This window comes from Eschrichtius robustus, chromosome 8 (assembly GCF_028021215.1).
Source record: "Eschrichtius robustus isolate mEscRob2 chromosome 8, mEscRob2.pri, whole genome shotgun sequence".
NCBI lineage: Eukaryota > Metazoa > Chordata > Mammalia > Artiodactyla > Eschrichtiidae > Eschrichtius > Eschrichtius robustus.
The window spans coordinates 91,606,940-91,626,795 of NC_090831.1; the positions used below are offsets into that span (position 1 = coordinate 91,606,940).

At 36.1% G+C, this 19,856-nt stretch overlaps 1 protein-coding gene across 3 annotated transcripts in view; it reads right to left on the reverse strand.

Moving 5' to 3' along the window:
- Nucleotides 1-19,856, reverse strand: part of IMMP2L (inner mitochondrial membrane peptidase subunit 2) — an 895,893-nt gene that overhangs the window by 360,008 nt on the left and 516,029 nt on the right. The gene's annotated exons all lie outside the window — the stretch shown is intronic.

Consider the following 19,856-nt stretch of genomic DNA (forward strand, 5'->3'; position numbering starts at 1 on the left):
GCACAGAGTAGAGTGATTAATCCTACAAGATTCAGAGAAATCTTGACAAAAAGATGAGAGCTATGTTGGGCCTTAAGAGATGATTAGGATTTTAACAGATAATGTTTCCTAACCATTCAGAAGGTATCACACAGTCATTTTCCTATATATTTACCTATCTATCCATCCATCCATCCATCCATCCATCCATTCACCTATTCCCTCATCTTTCAATTATCTATCACTGTATTTAGATAAACATTAATATGTTAATATGTGCTCTTTAGCTAAAAAGGTTCACACATGATATTTGTTCACTAACTATTTTATCCCTGAAATGGAGAAAATTAAATCTTCAGATTTAGATAAAATTAGGGTGACCAACTATCCTGGTTCCTCAGGACTGAAGGCATTCCTGGGATTTGGGACTTTGAGTGCTAAAACTGGAAGAGTTCCAGACAAACAGGGAAGACTTGGTCATCCCAGATATATCAACAAGGCAATTAAAGTGACAGATACAAAATTTATGAGTACATCAATCTCTATATGACTGGTTACTGAACTCTCATTTGATATGACCTTATAAAACATTATTCCAAACTTTAAGTATACTTAGATTGTAGGGGATTTTTAGAGTTAACTCAATATGTTCTCTAGATATTATCAAATGTTCCAAATAATGGTCTGTTTTTCACTAGCTAGAACAGATAGAAAATGTGTTTAATTTATAGATCTCATTTAAAATTTTTTCTAATGATTCTGTAACAAAAAGGAGGAAAAGGAGAAAGGAGGGAGGTAGAAAAAACCCACTTGTAGACAAAATCGTGTATTGCAGAATAGTAATACTCTAGACTTAGTCTGTATCATAAGAATTTATTATCTTGTGCTTTATGTCTAATAATTTCTGTGGAACAGCTAGAATAAATGTAGGCTCTATAACACTGTGTATTTGCTTTATCTTGGCTTCAGAATTATCTTTGCTAAATCTGATCCAAAGAGAAACTTATCTACTTCAAAGTGTAACCTTGAGTAATAACAGGTTAATGAACATAGTGGCAGACCCACACCCCAGAACCCACATCAGAACCTAATGCTTAGTGGGAGCTGAGTAAATACTGTTGAATGAAAACAGAGCAGACAGATTGTTAATTAAAGCGTATTGAACGACACACAGGAAAACTCCATGTATAACCAAACTGTACTTCCAGCACAGATCCTCAACAGTTATATGTATTTTTTACCATTTTATTAGTAAAGTCAATAATAAAATGTTAAAGGAAACTAGAGAACATTAAGAAATCCAATATTCCTTTGAGAGGATCAAATAAAGTCCTTCATCAAAAAGGCATCAGCGGAGACCTTCAAGATGGCGGAGGAGTAAGACGTGGCTATCATCTTCCTCCCCACAAATACTTCAGAAATACATCTACATGTGGAACAACTCCTACAGAACAACTACTAAATGCTGGCAGAAGACCTCAGACTTCCCAAAAGGTAAGAAACCCCCCACGTACCTGGGTAGGGAAAAAGAAAAAAGGAAAAACAGAGACAAAAGAATAGGGATAGGACCTGCACCTTGGGGAGGGAGCTGTGAAGGAGGAAAACTTTCCACACATTAGGAAGTCCTAGGGTTCTGTCTGTCCGTTTTTGGGGGGTTTTTTTTAGTATAGTTTTTAGCTCTTGTTATAATTGGTGGCTTTCATTTTTGGTTTGGTTGCTCTCTTCCTTCTTTCTTCCCTTTTTTTTTTATTTTTAATAATTAAAAAAAATTTTTTAATCTTTATTTTATTTATTTACTTATTTTTTTCTCCCTTTTCTTCTGAGCCGTGTGGCTGACAGGGTCTTGCTGCTCTGGCCGGGTGTCAGGCCTGTGCTGCTGAGGTGGGAGAGCCGAGTTCAGGACACTGGTCCACCAGAGACCAGCAGAGCGGCTCCAGGTAATATCAAATGGCAAAAGCTCTCCCGGAGATCTCCATCTCAATGCTAAGACCCAGCTCCACTCAACGACCAGCAAGAGACAGTGCTGGACACCCCATGCCAAACAACTAGCAAGACAGGAACACAACCCCACCCATTAGCAGAGAGGCTGCCTAAAATCACAATAAGGTCACAGACACCCCAAAACACACCACCAGGCATGGTCCTGCCCACCAGAAAGACAGGAACCAGCCTCATCCACCAGAACACAGGCAACAGTCCCCTCCGCCAGGAAGCCTAAACAACCCACTGAACCAACATTAGCCACTGCGGGCAGACACCAAAAACAACGGGAACTACAAACTTGTAGCCTGGGAAAAGGAGACCCCAAACACAGTAAGTTAAGCAAAATGAAAAGACAGAGAAACACAAAGCAGATGAAGGAGGAAGGTAAAAACCCAAAAGACAAAACAAATGAAGAAGACAAAACAAATGAAGAACCCAAAAGACAAAACAAATGAAGAAGAAAGATGATCCAAAATCTTGGAAATAGAAAGGAGAAAATACAAGAAAAGTTTAACAAGGGCCTAGAGGAACTAAAGAGCAAACAAACAGTGATGAACAACACAATAAATGAAATTAAAAATTCTCTAGAAGGAAACGATAGCAGAATAACTGAGGCAGAAGAATGGATAAGTGACCTGGAACATAAAACAGTGGAAATAACTACTGCAGAGCAGAAGAAAAAGAATGAAAAGAACTGAAGACAGTCTCAGAGACCTCTGGGACAACATTAAATGTACGAACATTCGAATTATAGGGGTCCCAGAAGAAGAGAAAAAGAAAGGGACTGAGAAAATATTTGAAGAGGTTATAGTTGAAAACTTCCCTAATATGGGGAAGGAAATAATCAAGTCCAGAAAGCACAGAGAGTGCCACACAGGATAAATCCAAGGAGAAACACACAAAGACACATACTAATCAAACTATCAAAAATTAAATACAAAGAAAAAATGTTAAAAGCAGCAAGGGAAAAACAACAAAGAACACACAAGGGACTCCCCATAAGGTTAACAGCTGACCTTTCAGCAGAAACTCTGCAAGCCAGAAGGGAGTGGCAGGACATATTTAAAGTGATGAAAGGGAAAAACCTACAACCAAGATTACTCTACCCAGCAAGGATCTCATTCAGATTCGATGGAGACATTAAAACCTTTACAGACAAGCAAAGGCTGAGAGAATTCAGCACCACCAAACCAGCTTTACAACAAATGCTAAAGGAACTTCTCTAGGCAGGAAATGCAAGAGACGGAAAAGACCTACAATAACAAGCCCAAAACAATTAAGAAAATGGTAATAGGAACATACATATCGATAACTACATTAAATGTAAATGGATTATATGCTCCAACCAAAAGACAGAGATTGGCTGAATGGATACAAAAACAATACCTGTATATATGCTGTCTACAGGAGACCCAGTTCAGACCTAGGGACACATACAGACTGAAAAGGAGGGGATGGAAAAAGATATTCCATGCAAATGGAAATCAAAAGAAAGCTGGAGTAGCAATACTCATATCAGATAAAATAGACTTTAAAACAAAGACTATTACAAGAGACAAAGAAGGACACTACATAATGATCAAGGAATCAATCCAAGAAGAAGATATAACAATTGTAAATATTTATGCACCCAACATAGGAGCACCTCTATACATAAGGCAAATACTAACAACCATATAAGGGGAAATCGACAGTAACACAATCATAGTAGGGGACTTGAACACCCCACTTTCACCAGTGGACAGATCATGCAAAATGAAAATAAATAAGGAAACACAAGCTTTAAATGATACATTAAACAAGATGGACTTAATTGATATTTATAGGACATTCCATCCAAAAACAACGGAAGACACATTCTTCTCAAGTGCTCATGGATCATTCTCCAGGAGAGATCATACCTTGGGTCACAAATCAAGCCTTGGTAAATTTAAGAAAACTGAAATCATATCAAGTGTCTTTACCAACCACAACACTATAAGACTAGATATCAAATACGGGAAAAAATCTGTAAAAAATGCAGACAGGGAGGCTAAACAATACACTACTAAATAACCAAGAGATCACTGAAGAAATCAAACAGGAAATCACAAATACCTAGAAATAAATGACAATGAAAACACGATGAACATAGGGCGGATGGGAGGGAGGGAGACGCAAGAGGGAAGAGATATAGGGATATATGTATATGTATAGTTGATTCACTTTGTTATAAAGCAGAAGCTAACACACCATTACAAAGCAGTTATACTCCAATAAAGATGTTAAAAAAAAAAAAAAAAACTATGATGACCCAAAACCTATGGGATGCAGCAAATGCAGTTCTAAGAGGGATGTTTATAGCAGTACAATCCTACCTCAGGAAACAAGAAACATCTCAAATAAATAAACTAACCTTACACCTAAAGCAATTAGAGAAAGAAGAACAAAAAACCCCCAAAGTAAGCAGAAGGAAAGAGATCATAAAAATCAAATCAGAAATAAATGAAAAAGAAATGAAACAATAGCAAAGATCAATAAAACTAAAAGCTGGTTCTTTGAGAAGATAAACAAAATTGATAAACAATTAGCCAGATTCATGAAAAGAAAAAAAAAAAGGAGAAGGCTCAAATGAAGAGAATTAGAAATGAAAAAGGAGAAGTAACAACTGGCACTGCAGAAATACAAAGGATCATGAGAGATTACTATAAGCAACTATATGCCAATAAAATGGACAACCTGGAAGAAATGGACAAATTCTTAGAAAAGCACAACCTTCTGAGACGGAACCAGGAAGAAATAGAAAATATAAACAGACCAATCATAAGCACGGAAATTGAGACTGTGATTAACAATCTTCCAACAAGCAAAAGCCCAGGACCAGATGGCTTCACAGGTGAATTCTATCAAACATTTAGAGAAGAGCTAACACCTATCTTTCTCAAACTCTTCCAAAATATAGCAGAGGAAGGAACACTCCCAAACTCATTCTATGAGGCCACCATCACTCTGAAATCAAAACCAGACAAAGATGTCACAAAGAAAGAAAACTACCAGCCAATATCACCGATGAACATAGATGCAAAAATCCTCAACAAAATACTAGCAAACAGAATCCAACAGCACACTGAAAGGATCATACAGCATGATCAAGTGGGGTGTATCCCAGGAATGCAAGGATTCTTCAATATATGCAAATCAAACAACATGATACACCATATTCACAAATTGAAGGAGAAAAACCATATGATCATCTCAATAGATGCAGAAAAAGCTTTTGACAAAATTCAACACCCATTTATGATAAAAACCCTCCAGAAGGCAGGCATAGAGGGAACTTACCTCAACACAGTAAAGGCCATATATGACAAACCCACAGCCAACATCATTCTCAAGGGTGAAATACTGAAGCCATCTCCTCTAAGATCAGGAACAAGACACGGTTATCCAGTTCACCATTATTATTCAACATAGTTTTGGAAGTTTCAGCCACAGCAATCAGAGAAGAAAAAGAAATAAAAGGAATCCAAATCGGAAAAGAAGAAGTAAAACTGTCACTGTTTGCAGATGACATGATACTATACACAGAGAATCCTAAAGATGCTACCAGAAAACTACTAGAGCTAATCAATGAATTTGGTAAAGTAGCAGGATACAAAATTAATGCACAGAAATCTCTTGCATTCCTATACACTAATGATGAAAAATCTGAAAGAGAAATTATGGAAACACTCCCATTTACTATTGCAACAAAAAGAATAAAATACCTAGGAATAAACCTGCATAAGCAGACAAAAGACCTGTATGTAGAAAACTATTAAGACAGTGATGAAAGAAATTAAAGATGATACCAACAGATGGAGAGATATACCATGTTCTTGGATTGGAAGAATCAACATTGTGAAAATTACTATACTACCAAAAGCAATCTACAGATTCAGTGATATCACTATCAAACTACTAATGGCATTTTTCACAGAACTAGAACAAAAAATTTCACAATTTGTATGGGAACACAAAAGACCCCGAATAGCCAAAGCAATCTTGAGAAGGAAAACTGAAGCTGGAGGAATCAGGCTCCCAGACTTCAGACTATACTACAAAGCTACAGTAATCAAGACAATATGGTACTGGCACCAAAAAAGAAGTATATATCAATTGAACAGGATAGAAAGCCCAGAGATAAACCCACGCACATATGGTCACCTTATTTTTGATAAAGGAGGCAAGAGTATACAATGGAGAAAAGACAGCCTCTTCAATAAGTGGTGCTGGGAAAACTGGACAGCTACGTGTAAAAGAATGAAATTAGAACACTCCCTGACACACACAAAAATAAACTCAAAATGGATTAAAGATCTAAATGTAAGGCCAGACACTATAAAACTCTTAGAGGAAAACATAGGTAGAACACTCTATGACATAAATCACAGCAAGAACCTTTTTGACCCACTTCCTAGAGAAATGGAAAGAAAAAAGAAAATAAACAAATGGGACCTAGTGAAACTTAAAAGCTTTTGCACAGCAAAAGAAACCATAAACAAGACAAAAAGACAACTCTCAGAACGGTAGAAAATATTTGCAAATGAAGCAACTGACAAAGGATTAATCTCCAAAATATACAAGCAGCTCATGCAGCTCAATATCAAAAAAACAAACAACCCAATCCAAAAATGGGCAGTAGACCTAATTAGACATTTCACCAAAGAAGATATACAGATTGCCAACAAACACATGAAAGAATGCTCAACATCACTAATCATTAGAGAATGCAAATGAGAAGTATAATGAGGTATCACCTCACACCAGTCAGAATGGCCATCATCAAAAAATCTACAAACAATAAATGCTGGAGAGCGTGTATAGAAAAGGGTACCTTCTTGCACCGTTGGTGGGAATGTAAATTGATACAGCCACTATGGAGAACAGTTTGGAGGTTCCTTAAAAAACTAAAAATAGAACTACCATATGACCCAGCAATCCCATTACTGGGCATATACCCTGATAAAACCATAATTCAAAATGAGTCATGTACCACAATGTTCACTGCAGCTCTATTTACAATAGCCAGGACATGGAAGCAACCTAAGTTTCCATCAACAGATGAATGCATAAAGAAGATGTGGCACATATATACAATGGAATATTACTCAGCCTTAAAAAGAAACGAAATTGAGTTATTTGTAGTGAGGTGGATGGACATAGAGACTGTCATACAGAGTGAAGTCAGTCAGAAAGAGAAAAACAAATACCGTATGCTAACACATATATATGGAATCTAAGAAAAAAAAAAAAAACTTCAGAGGAACCTAGGGGCAGGACAGGAATAAAGACGCAGACATAGAGAATGGACTTGAGGACACGGGGAAAGGGAAGGGGAAGCTGGGACGAAGTGAGAGAGTGTCATGGACATATATACACTACCAAATGTAAAATAGATAGCTAGTGGGAAGTAGCCACATAGCACAGGGAGATCTGCTCGGTGCTTTGTGACCACCGCGAGGGGTGGGATAGGGAGTGTGTGAGGGAGACGCAAGAGGGAGGAGATATGGGGTATATGTATATGTATATGTATAGCTGATTCACTTTATTATAAAGCAGAAACTAACACACCATTGTAAAGCAATTATACTCCAATAAAGACGTTAAGAAAAAAAAAAAAAGGCATTAGCTTCTCCAAGTGTACAAAAGTGGATATTTTACTAGAACTACTACTACTTGTTTATTCTGTATCTTTTGCATCACTTAGACCAATAATGCTAGTTGATGCCTAAAATTGGAAAGACAAGGACAAGAATAAAAAGATATCATCACTTAACCCTGTTCAGATCTTCTCACATAAACGGCTGGTGTTGAGTAAACTGAAGTGAAAAAGCTAAATAACATTTTCTAAAGCAAGCAAGGAACAGAAGAGACACACAACTCGAAACAAAAATATGGAGTATTGTGTATTAGTAGTTAGCCATAAATGCTTTCGAAGATGGGGTTGCTTAGTTAAAATGAGACCTTGAACCCTGGACACTCAAATTACTAACTGTTTGCAGCTACAGAAATATTGGACACCATCATTTTATGTAACAATAAGGAATTACTAGGTTGGTTTTTTTTTCCCCCTCAAAAAATTTTTTTCCCTGGAGAAACCCTTATCTCTATTCCTTAACATAGTAGTTCTTCTCCTAAACGTAGTCACCTGACATTGACAGGGCTGGTCATTCCACATATCATACTCTTATAACATTCCATGTTTGATATTGGGCAAGGTACTTCTCTGGGCCTCAGTTTGCTCATCTGTAAAATGGAAATGAAAACAGCACTTACCTCATAAGGTTATTGTAAGGATTAGATGAGCTAATGAACGTAAAGTGCTTAAAGGAGAGCCTAGCACATAGGAAGGTCTGTAAATTTTAGTCCTATTGTTCTTACTACTTTTCATTGTTATTTACTCCTATTATTCCCTCTTTCATATCAATCTAAACCAAAAATATGGAATTTTAGAACTAGAAAAACCTTAGAGAGGACACAAGAAACCCCAATCTCTAGATCTAGCTCCTGCTGTTTATAATGCTATTTCCTTTAAGCTCAAGATTTACATTTTCTAGAAAGCCTTCTCCTGCATAAACCAGCCCCCTTAAGGACAGTCAGAAAACACTGTGAATTAAATTCTGGGCCCACCTTTACCAAGGACAGCCAGTGAGCCCCAGGTAAATCACCTTCCGTTTGGTGGCTTCAGCTTACTCATCCCTAAAATAAAGTGTTTGCACTTGAGAATTGCTAAGGTCCCTTTTAGTGCTAATATTCTGATTCAGTAAATCCCTTAGTGTTCTTTAATGTATTTATATGACATGATAAATTTGACATTTTGACACTTTAGAATTTATCTCTACACACTTAAGTAGATTATAAGCATCAAGATCCTCTAGGGCAGGATCTTTATGCTTCTTTTCCTTTCTCTCCACAGCACTTTGGTCATTCAGAAATTAGATGATTAGCCAAAAAATGTCCAGGGCGTGAAAAATAAAGGATTGATACAGCCATCAGTAGTTCCAGAAGCAATCTAGAATTTTACTGATGTTACACTTATCTTTTACTAATACTACTACTTATCAAAAAGCTGTTCAATTCTATCACAGAAAAGGGCATTTTTAAGGGTAATATACCCAGTTATACGGTATATTAAGGGTATTTTACAAACCAGATAACTTTAGTGTTTCTGTAGTTTTGGATAGGTGAGTAAGGGGCTTAATGTGTTCAAAATCAGTAGCCACATATTTTCCTCATGCATACGTTAAGATTATAAGCTTCTCCCTAATATCATAAGAAATCACCATGTGGGAGTTTTGCCAATAAAAGGAAACATTTTTGTCTATTAATATTTTCAGTGATATAGTATTTTGCAACAGAATAAATATGCATAGGAACTAAACGTCAAGAACCAATAATAAGCAGTCGTAACTGCTGAGTAAATCCCTTGCTCTTCGTTAGTAACACTGTTGTGTAAGCTCACCCAGACTGAAAATGAATCTTTTTACAAGGAAAAATTTAATTAACATTTTGTCATCATTACACTGTTTTGTTGTAAGGTGATTTACCTCATCAAGCTGTTAGGTGCTTATATACTTAAAAGGCTAAGATGACCTTAAACTACCGTATCTAGTATAGAACATTAATCTTAAGAATTAAGTGCTCAAATTTGTACAGGTCTAAAGGATTTCAAGGCAGCTGTAAACACACAGTCTTTCTCAAGTAGAGGTTTCTAAAAAATCTGGAATGCAACCAGTAAGATACATTGTAAAGTCAGAGAAGAAACAGAGGAGAAGTAGGCATAGTTCAGGAGAATCGCAAGGTGTAATTGAGGCCAAAAGCAGAAGTCATTAATTTCACAACTATGCCTTGGATGGTTTTAAAGCCACTTCAGATACATTACTAGGATATCATTTTCTATTTCAGGAGGAGGAATATCAAACCGAGGCAGCTTTGTAGTAAATGAATCCTACAGCTGTATTTTGTGAAAAGGGGTCATTTTAATTTCAGGGTCTTTATTACCCAGTAAGGTAACTGACTGAACTGTGAAATAACATTTACAATGTAAATAAACTCAGTTGTCTTCAAAGCAGGTAGTTATTATTCAAGTATTTACTTTTTGGGTTCTCTCATGTATCAAGATTTACATAATAGAATCTTGGCCTTTTCAATATTAGACAGAAAGTAAACTTTACGAAAGCAACTTAAGGTACTTAATTGTGTATAATTTAAAATAATAAGGGGGGTAATGAAAAAAGACTAATCATTTGCAGACAATACAGAAAATGAGATACAGAGGTATTCAAGTTCACTTATCTATTTCCAGACGACAGTTTAAAATGCACTGTATATTATTAAGAAGTAAAAAGGTTGTGTTGACATGCTCTCCCTACCTAAAGTCTGTGGGCAAAAAAATCTATCACAGAAAAACTCCCATAGGTCAGCATGAGATTATTAACAAACTGGTACATCAACCACACCATAGTTATCAAGTATTGCAATGAAAAACCCTAATTTGAAGTTAAAATATTTTCTCATGATCAGCAGTAGGTATTCGCACCATATCCTAAGTTAAGAGACTAGCTCGTGTCCATCCAAAAGGACTTACAAAATTTTAAAGGCAAAAAAAGAGAGTAAGGATCCAAAGATCCTTATTTTTATAAAATCTAAGTGGATTATTCAGAATTCCTTGGTGGTAAAAATGGAAAGATAGCAGTAGATTAGTAGATAGTGATCTGGAAGAGCAACAGAAAGAGAGTTAATGCACAGCACTGTCTGGTTTAATTATTTTTGAGAATTTTATCTTCATCAATAACTAAAAGTAAAAGGGAAGGAGGGGAAGGGAAGGAGTGAAAGTCATTCTCTTTTTCACCCTGCTAAAGCCATCTGCTGGTTGGAAACAGACACGGTAGGTTCAAAGACCCTAACCTAGGTTAGCAAGCTTACCAAATACAACTATGATCCCGAATGGTGTGCACCAAGCAGTCGCAATGACCTAGGCACCAGCATTTAACTAAAATGGTGAGGTAAAGAGTTCTAGCTTGTTCAGTAAAATGAGTGCTTGGGCATACAACTACACTGCTTCTAGCACTCAGTGGAAATACAATGAACAGTAAAAAGGGTATACTGGTTCTTCAGTATGTACATAAGAGAGTACCATTTCTAATACTTTTCTGGAGTCAATGCTTTATCTGAAAAAAGTTGAAATGAAGCACAGTTTAAAATCAAAGGTTATCATTCTCATAGATCATGCTATTAATAGAAAACAAGTTTAAAACTCTGGGGAACAGCATATTGGTAAATTTCTCATAGTATAGGTAATAGTTAAGGTCAACCTTGGGAATTATAACTCACTAACTGAAATAAGGCTTCTACTCATGACCTAATATAAATAAGAAGGTAATAGAAATACATTTCTAAGCCTTGGAATTCAGGGAATTGTTTTCTTTTCCATCTCAGATTTAAAATATTTGGGCAACAGGTGTCATTTCCTTTTGAATGTAATTTCTATTCCGAATTCTGGCAACCGCAATATACAGAATAGGAGAGTATGCAATTAGTAACATGAAGATAATTTTGATCTCATATCTTTCATCATTAGTTTTTTTATATATGAGGTCACTGCATCTGTTTCAACCATGAATTCAGTATTTCATTTTAAATTTGGAAAACATAAAATCTCAAATTAGAAAGCTCAAGTTTCAGAATTTATTTATTGACTCACTTTTTCATATGTCAACTGGGATGAAAAAATATAGTGGAGTATTCCACTTCAGGAAATATTCCACTTCAGGAAAATAAAAATTTTCAAAACAGCTGATCTATTTTTTAATAAAAACAGAATATACTTCTCTAAACATATCATAAGCAAATCTACTAACCTTTATGATTAACATAAATATTATACTTATGGCACTTTAAGGAAGGTATGTTTAGATCCTATGTTTGGCAATGCTCAATAGAAGGCAGGTGTTACCTGCACAGTAAAACATTATATTTAGCATCAAGTATACTGAGCCCAATTCAAAGAAATTTATGTAAGTTCAGGTCAGTGAGCTCTCCTCTTTGCATCCCCTATTTATTTAATGCCTGTATAATCAAGTATAAACATGGTAATGATTTTTTAAAATAGCAACAAAAACTATCAAGTTTCACTGCATTAATCCAAAGTTCACAAAACTACGGAAGTCAGGAAATCATTCCAGCTGCTCTGCTGCTCGCTTAATCATGTGCAAATGTCACCTAAAGAATGTCTTTCCATTTCTCCATGTATGCTACCAGCTACCATTCCACACCAACAATCTATCAGCCCAGTTCTATACGCCGAGGCCCACCTATAAAAGGATACGGTCGCCACACTAGATGGTTATTTCCAACAATGAGAATTTAAGCCAAATTCCCTAAAATGATTTATTTGAAGAGAATTTGATACTTCCATTAAGTAACTAAACTCCTTACATAGTTACGGGAGTTACCAACAACATTTCACAAACTGGGAAATGTCAGTATACATAAAGTGATAACAACAGTGGCACTGAAAACTTAATTCAAACAACTTGAGTTTTCATTCTTTACTGAAGCCAACGACCAGTTTAGGGGACTTTCCTCCCAAGTTTAAATAAATGTATCACATTAAACGATTATAGCAAAGAGTATTTAATCAGATTTACCTAACATTGGATTATACATCCTGGCATATCTTTTAATCTGAAACTTTTTCTTCCTTTATTTAAAAAAATCTATTACTGCTCCCAGGTTTTCAGGACATATTCTTCAAGAACGACACATAACAAAGATGTGTAAGACTTTAACTACAGCAGTAAAGCACTGTATGATAAATCAAGTTTTAGTTACATCAGAAAATATCATAAATTAATACTGATGGCATTATTTGGCTCAAATATTGCACTGAAGGGAAATATTCAAATTGCTCACTTTAGCACTCATTCAATTACAAATGTATAATGTCATCATGTAATTCTGGTTGTTCTGAATTATGATTCACAACTAGTATTTTGGTATGATAAATATTCCAGAAGATAATCCTGCTTAGGGGTTAGTAGCTAATTCTGATGGCCATGTACCACCTAAGGAAACTTCAATTATTTTTTTCCTGAGGCTCATAAATTTTTGATATCCTTTTATTGGAGAAATATCTAAGTGCCTACAAGGTAAAGTATACTAAGCTAAGCTGGGTTGTGGTAAAAAAAAAAAAAATAAGCTTATTTTTTTAAAAAGCCTTGAAATCCACTGAATTTGTTTTGAAAATGAGTAATAAATATGTTTAAATTAAAAGTGTAAGCACGTACTTATGTTTTCTTAAAATGTGTCTTTGTGGCATTTCATTTCTATCTTCTTCGCTAGAAACATCCAACTCTAGCAAAAGGCATCAATGACCTCAACTGCCAGATACAGCATCTTTTTCAGCCTACATTCTTTTAACCTCTCCGGGGTTTGTGGCAAAGTTAAACTCTCGTTGAAACTCTATCTTCCCTTGACTTCCAAGATACCATTTTCCTGAATTGCTTCATTCTCAGTCAACATTTCTGATTGTTCTTTTTTCACCAGTCACTTAAATGTTGCTAGATCCCAGTGCCACATACTTGAGAATCGCCTTTCCTCATTCTATCTGTCCTCTCTTAATGGGATTTTATGTACTCCCATGGCTTCGACCACCATCTCTATATATGTGAATTCTGATCTGTTCTCAGCCCAGGTCTTTCATATGATTTTCCAGTCCATACATCCTACTGGAGCATGGACATGTGGATATCCCATGCATAATTACAGAGAGATAAGGCAACCTATTTTAGTTAACGTTAAAAGCATAGATTCTGGAGCCAGAATGCCTGAGTTGGAATCCCAGGTCCACTAGGTGTACAAACCTAAGCAAGCCATTAATCCCTCTGTGCCTCAGTTTCCTTATCAGTGAAAAAGAGATAATAATAATAATTTACCTTATAGGGCTGCTGTAAGACTAAAATGAACTTAGAATGGAGCCTGTCATATAATAAGGGCTAAATAAAGCATTTGTTAAATAAAATAATTAATACTATAATTTAAGATTCTTAAAATATTCCCAATAATTCTCTATGTACACTTGTATCTGTAAAACCACCTGTCTTGATTTTTAATATGGCCATCATATATAACACTTAGATATTTTATCTCCTGTAAAGGCCAACCTATTGATAATATCTAAGCTTGAGGCACTTGGGAAAACAATAAACTCAAGCAGGCAGATAGATGCTGGCAAGAGTCATGTGGTCCCTGGGTAGGCAAAAAGAAACAGGGAGGTAGAGCAGGCCAGGTAAGAGAATGATCTATTTAATACTCTGACAAGGATCTTAGTGATGACCAAGACGCCCTGAACAGCATGGTTTGCCCTGCTACAACAGACAGCTAACATCTAAAGTGGGATTTCAGGGTTTGAAAGAAGCTTACAAATCTCAACTTTCCTCTATTCCCTCTAATCCATGATAACCTTATTTCTTCCCATGCACTGGTTTTCCAAGGCTAGGAAAATTAATAAAGAAATGAAAGATAGCTATAAGTTTCGAATGGGGTCCACATCTTGTTCACTATACCCCAGCACCTAGCAGAGTGCCTGGCATATAACTGGAGTTTAATGAATATATCTTGAATCAAAGAGTGAAAGTCAAAAGTGAATAGGCAAAAGAAGTTAAATTCCTAGTTCTATAGCTGATTCTACTGACTATACTTTCTTCTGAAACAATCACATGCCATAGTCCTATTCCACCTCACCCCATCCACACACATTCCTATAATTCTTTATTTTTTAAGATTTATTTATTATTTATTTATTTATTTTATTTATTTTTGGCTGTGTTGGGTCTTAGTTGCAGCACGCGGGATCTTTTGTTGTGGCGCGCAGGCTTCTCTCTAGTTGTGGCATGCGGGTTTTCTCTTATGGTTGTGGTACGTGGGCTCCAGGGCACATGGGCTCTGTAGTTTGCGGAACGCAGGCTCTCTAGTTGAGGCATGCGAGCTCAGTTGTTGTGGCGTGCGGGCTTAGTTGCCCCATGGCATGTGGTATCTTATTTCCCTGACCAGGGATCGAACCCGTGTCCCCTGCCTTGTAAGGCAGATTCTTTACCACTGGACAACCGAGGAAGTCCCTCCTGTAATTCTTAATGGGAGCTGTGGTAAGTGCCAAGGGCATTCTATCATATCCTCCTTTAATTGTCAAAAGATGGTTTCTTAAAGGTCTCTCGAATTAAACACACACAACAAGGTGATTTTTAAAAAGCTGTGAGAAATTGACAAAAAGTATTAATATAGTACAGTAATGTGGAATTATAATTAACTCAACCAAGAAGCCTAGAATTTCATGGTTACTTAATGTCTCACCTTCTTGTTCCTCCTCCCCCCAACATTAACATCTTAACAGTTTATTTATACAGTACCCCAAAATGCCTGTAGGAAATACATGAACATTAAAGGACATACAAATTCGACGTCTGCCAGTTCAGTCTTGCAGAACTTTATATTCTCCACCTTAGTTGAATTTGAGATTCTTCTTTAGGTAGAAATTCATTCCTTTATAAATGTTATGGGTTAAAAATTAGGTTTTTAAAAACAGAGAACAAACAGAACAGTAAAGAGCAGTGTTTCAATGCCAGAATATGCTAGTATTATTGTGTGATATAGTAGTTTTTAGTCTAAAACAAATATTTGTATCTATGGCCTTTTCATGCCATCTTTGCAGAGGCATAATGAAAAAGTCTTAGTTAATATGTACTAGACAAGAAAGTTGCATAGAAGGAAATGTTTGAATTGTTAAATATGAGACAAAAAACAGTTGTGGACAGGAATATTAAATAGAGATCATTACCTTCAAATATGAGAGAATGACTAATAATTTGTCAGCTGTTTTGTCAGTGAAGGGATCTGATAGGGATGTCTAAGAAAGTTCATAGTCCAAGAGGTAGTGAGCCTTTAACAAAACGAATAAAACGCTGAGGCATTCACCAAGTTGATTCTTGTCATTTCAGTATCAATCAAAAGATGTTATGTCAAGCAATTGTGTTCCCTGAACCATTTTTAGTAGAGTGAACCTACTGTTCCCTAGATGCCTTCCGATCTATTTGGAAGTTTCCTCACCATCATCATTAAAAGCAACATTACCATCTCATCTTTACACAGCATAGGATCGAAAGAATGGATAAAATTAAATCAACAATGCCTTTGACTTCTACAGACTTAGAATCTAATATTGCAGTCTTGGATATTATGAACAAACTAGATCAACCATTTGTCAGTCTATTAATGTCTTATTTCTTAACTATTCAAAATTGATTGATGAGTGACAGAACAGTAATAAATTTAGATAGACAACACAGATGCAAGAAGGAACGACTAACAAACAAAAACTTAACAAATGATCAAATCTGATACTTTTTTGTACCATCAGCAAGTTAAGGTGTGTGTGTGTGTGTGTGTGTGTGTGTTACATAAACTAATGAATGATGATCATTTTAAAGGTTACCTATGTGGACAGTTGATTATTGAAAACTCAGGTTGCTATCTGATTATGATTTATTTATATTTACTTATAATTTATTTATGATCTACCCTGATTCAAGGCAGCTTACTGAGATGTGAATAATATAATGAGAAAAATAATTTAAAAATGAGAAAAATAAGGTAGAATATAAACAGAAAAGTAGTAAGGAGATAATAGTGTGATGAACATACAAATTTCTGTAATGAAACCCTGCTAGAAGAAATTGCTAAAAGCAACTCACAAACTTCATTCTTTGCTTCCAGACACAAAGATCACAGTAGCTATAGTAAAGCAAAACCTGATTCTCTGTAGAAGCACAACTATTTGGACGAGGAGAGAGACAAGATGGCAGAGCAGAAGGACCTTGAGCTCACCTCCTCTCATGAGCACACCAAAATCACAACTAGTTGCTGGACAGCCATTGATTAAAAAAAAAACGGGAACCTAGAAGCACAAGTATTTGGCTTGCTCGTTAACCTACTCAGCCAAATCAACAAGAGTCAGCCTTGATCTTTCTTTTCCCCTCTCTTTCCAGATTTTTCCATTAGTAAACCCTGTAGGCTTTATTGCCAAAATATATTCTCAACATATGGTCACTCTTCTCCATCTCCAATGCTGCCACCCTAGTCCAACATACTACCCTCTCTTATCTAGATTATTCAAAAGACCTACTTTCTGGTCTCCTTACAACTTATTCTCCACATAGTAGCCAGGAGGGTCATTTATAAAACACAAATCAAGTCTTGTCACTCCTCTCTATACAACTATCCATGGCTTCCTAATGTACTTTCAATGAATTCCAGCTCTTTCCCATGACCTTTGTGATCTGTACTTCGACTTCCTCTTAGAACACTTCTCCTGTGACTCTGCCCCTGGCCCACCATGCTCCAGCAAATTCTTTCTATTTTTCAGTATATGCCACACTCATTTCTGCTTCAGAACCTTTGCACTTACCCAGAACACTCAGTCTTTGAACCTCAGCGTGACTAACATTTTGCCAGAACTCATTTGAAATATCCCCTCCTTAATGAAAGCTTGACTAGAAACCCAAATAAATGTGTGTATGTACACACTCACACCCATACAGTCATATAACCCAGTTTTATTTTCCTTATAACATTTCCTAATGAAATCATCTTATTAATTTCCTTGGCTGTTGTCTGTCTCTCCGCCCCCAAATAAAATGTATGCTTCATGTCAGGAGAGAACCTGTCAGCCCCATAATATGGAATCGTGCTCAATACAACAAAAATTCCAGATACTGGGACAAAAACTTCTCCACAATAAATAGAATTTCCCTAAAATAGAGGCCAACATTTATACAACAGCATATATAATTCAGTAAGGTAGCTGTATAGGAGAGTGAACACCAGTGCATTTAATCCCTGCATTCAGCTCCCTGTGGTGTGACGTAATCAATGAGTAGGTCTTAAGAGTATCTAGTATACCACGCCCCCAAAAAAACTTCTGTTTCTCTCAGCCAAGACTCTGAAAGGAGCAGCAATGAGTTTCAGAGGCTGCTTGCTTACCAGACATGAAAAGTAGCTCCTCTAATCAGCCAGGGAGTGGCAGAGATGGTGCAGTAATAATTAGTCACACTAGTGGAAATTCAGAAAAAAATCTAATTTAACTTCCATTCCTAGTTGAACCAAAGGACTGACAAATATATTTCTTAGAAGGTAATTTGGGGAGAATTTCCAGCCAAGATGACACTGTGATTTACTATTCAAGGCCATGCCTGTGTGACAAACACAAAGCCACAAAAGGTAAATATGTGAAGAAAAACTTAGAAATTTCTTCATTTAAAAAATAATCTCAGCACAAGTCAACCCTCTTAACCCTTCCACCTATACAAACATTTTTACCACCAAAAATAATAAGCTACACAGCTTAAATGTAAACGGTGCCCCTTTTGAATTGTCTAACACAGCTTCCACGAACAGAAACATCAAGTAGTCAAAGAGCCTCAGGCTCTACACTACTGGCCTCCAAACTCAGAAGCATGTAAAGCTGGGACTTACAGACTGCAAGACCCAGGAGACTGGCTAGAGGCAAATGCAAATTATTTGCAAAATAATTTGCAAAAATAGTGGTGGTTGTATAGCAGACAGGATAATGCCCCCCGCCCCCAAAGATATCCATGTCCTTCCTAATCCCTGGAACCTGTGAAAATGTGACATTTCTGGGCAAACACTTACTATGTTGCACATAGAATTAAAATTGCTAATCAGATGACGTTAAAACAGGGAGACTATTCTGGATGACCAGTCAGCCCAATATAATCATCTAGGGTCCTTAAAAGTAAAAGCAGAAGGCAGAAGAAGAGTCAGGGTCAGAGTGATGTGACGTAAAAAAGACTCATCAGTCTTTGAAGATGAAAGGGGGCCACGAGCCAAAAATGCAGGCAGCCTCCTAAGACTAGAAAAGGCAAGGAAACAAATTCTACTCTAGAGCCTACAGAGGAATGCAGCCTTACAGACATCTGGTTTTTAGCCCAATGAAACACATGTCAGACTTCTGACCTACAGAACTGTAAAATAATAAATCTGTGCTGTTTTAAGCTACTAAGTTTGTGGTAATTTGTTATAGCAGCAATAGGAAAATAATACAGATTGTAATTAAAACCTCCCACATGAGATAAGAACACAGTCAAAAATTCCAAAATACATTTAAAAAACTAAAGAAGGAAAGCAAATAAAATAAAATGTGGGATATTCATCAGAAAAAATAATAATATAATCTAAAATGATTTGAACATAAGAATAGCTTTAAAACTCAAAAAGATAAAAGGATTTAAGTCCATAAAATAGAACATAAAAAGTTTAAAACAGATAGAAAGTAATCAACACCAAGTATGTATGAAAGAACCAATTAGAAATTTGGGGATGAAAATATATAGTTACTGAAATAAAAAAATAGATTGAATAACCTGTAAATTTACTGTAGTCAAAGAGAGATTTAGTAATTACTAATTCCAAAGAGTATTGAGCAGAGACTCAAAATGCATCCCAGGAAGATAATGCAACAAGAAATATAACAGAGTACTTAAGGGACATGGAGGAGAGATTGGGAAGCTCCAACATACATCCAGTAGAAGTTATAGAAGAAGACAAAGTGAGAGACATAGAGAAAACTAGGAAAGAAGGTGGATAAGAAGTTTCCAGAACTGAAAAAAGTTGTGTGGTAAACTATACACTGAAGACCAAACAAGAAAACAAAAAATAAATCAACCTGTAAAACCACCACAGGGAAACTGTAGTAAACCAAGATAAAGAGAAAAGCTTAAACGCTACCAGAAAGAAATGACTGTCTATAGTAGAGAACAATTAGACTGGTAGCAGATTTCTCATTAGCAACATTACAGAAG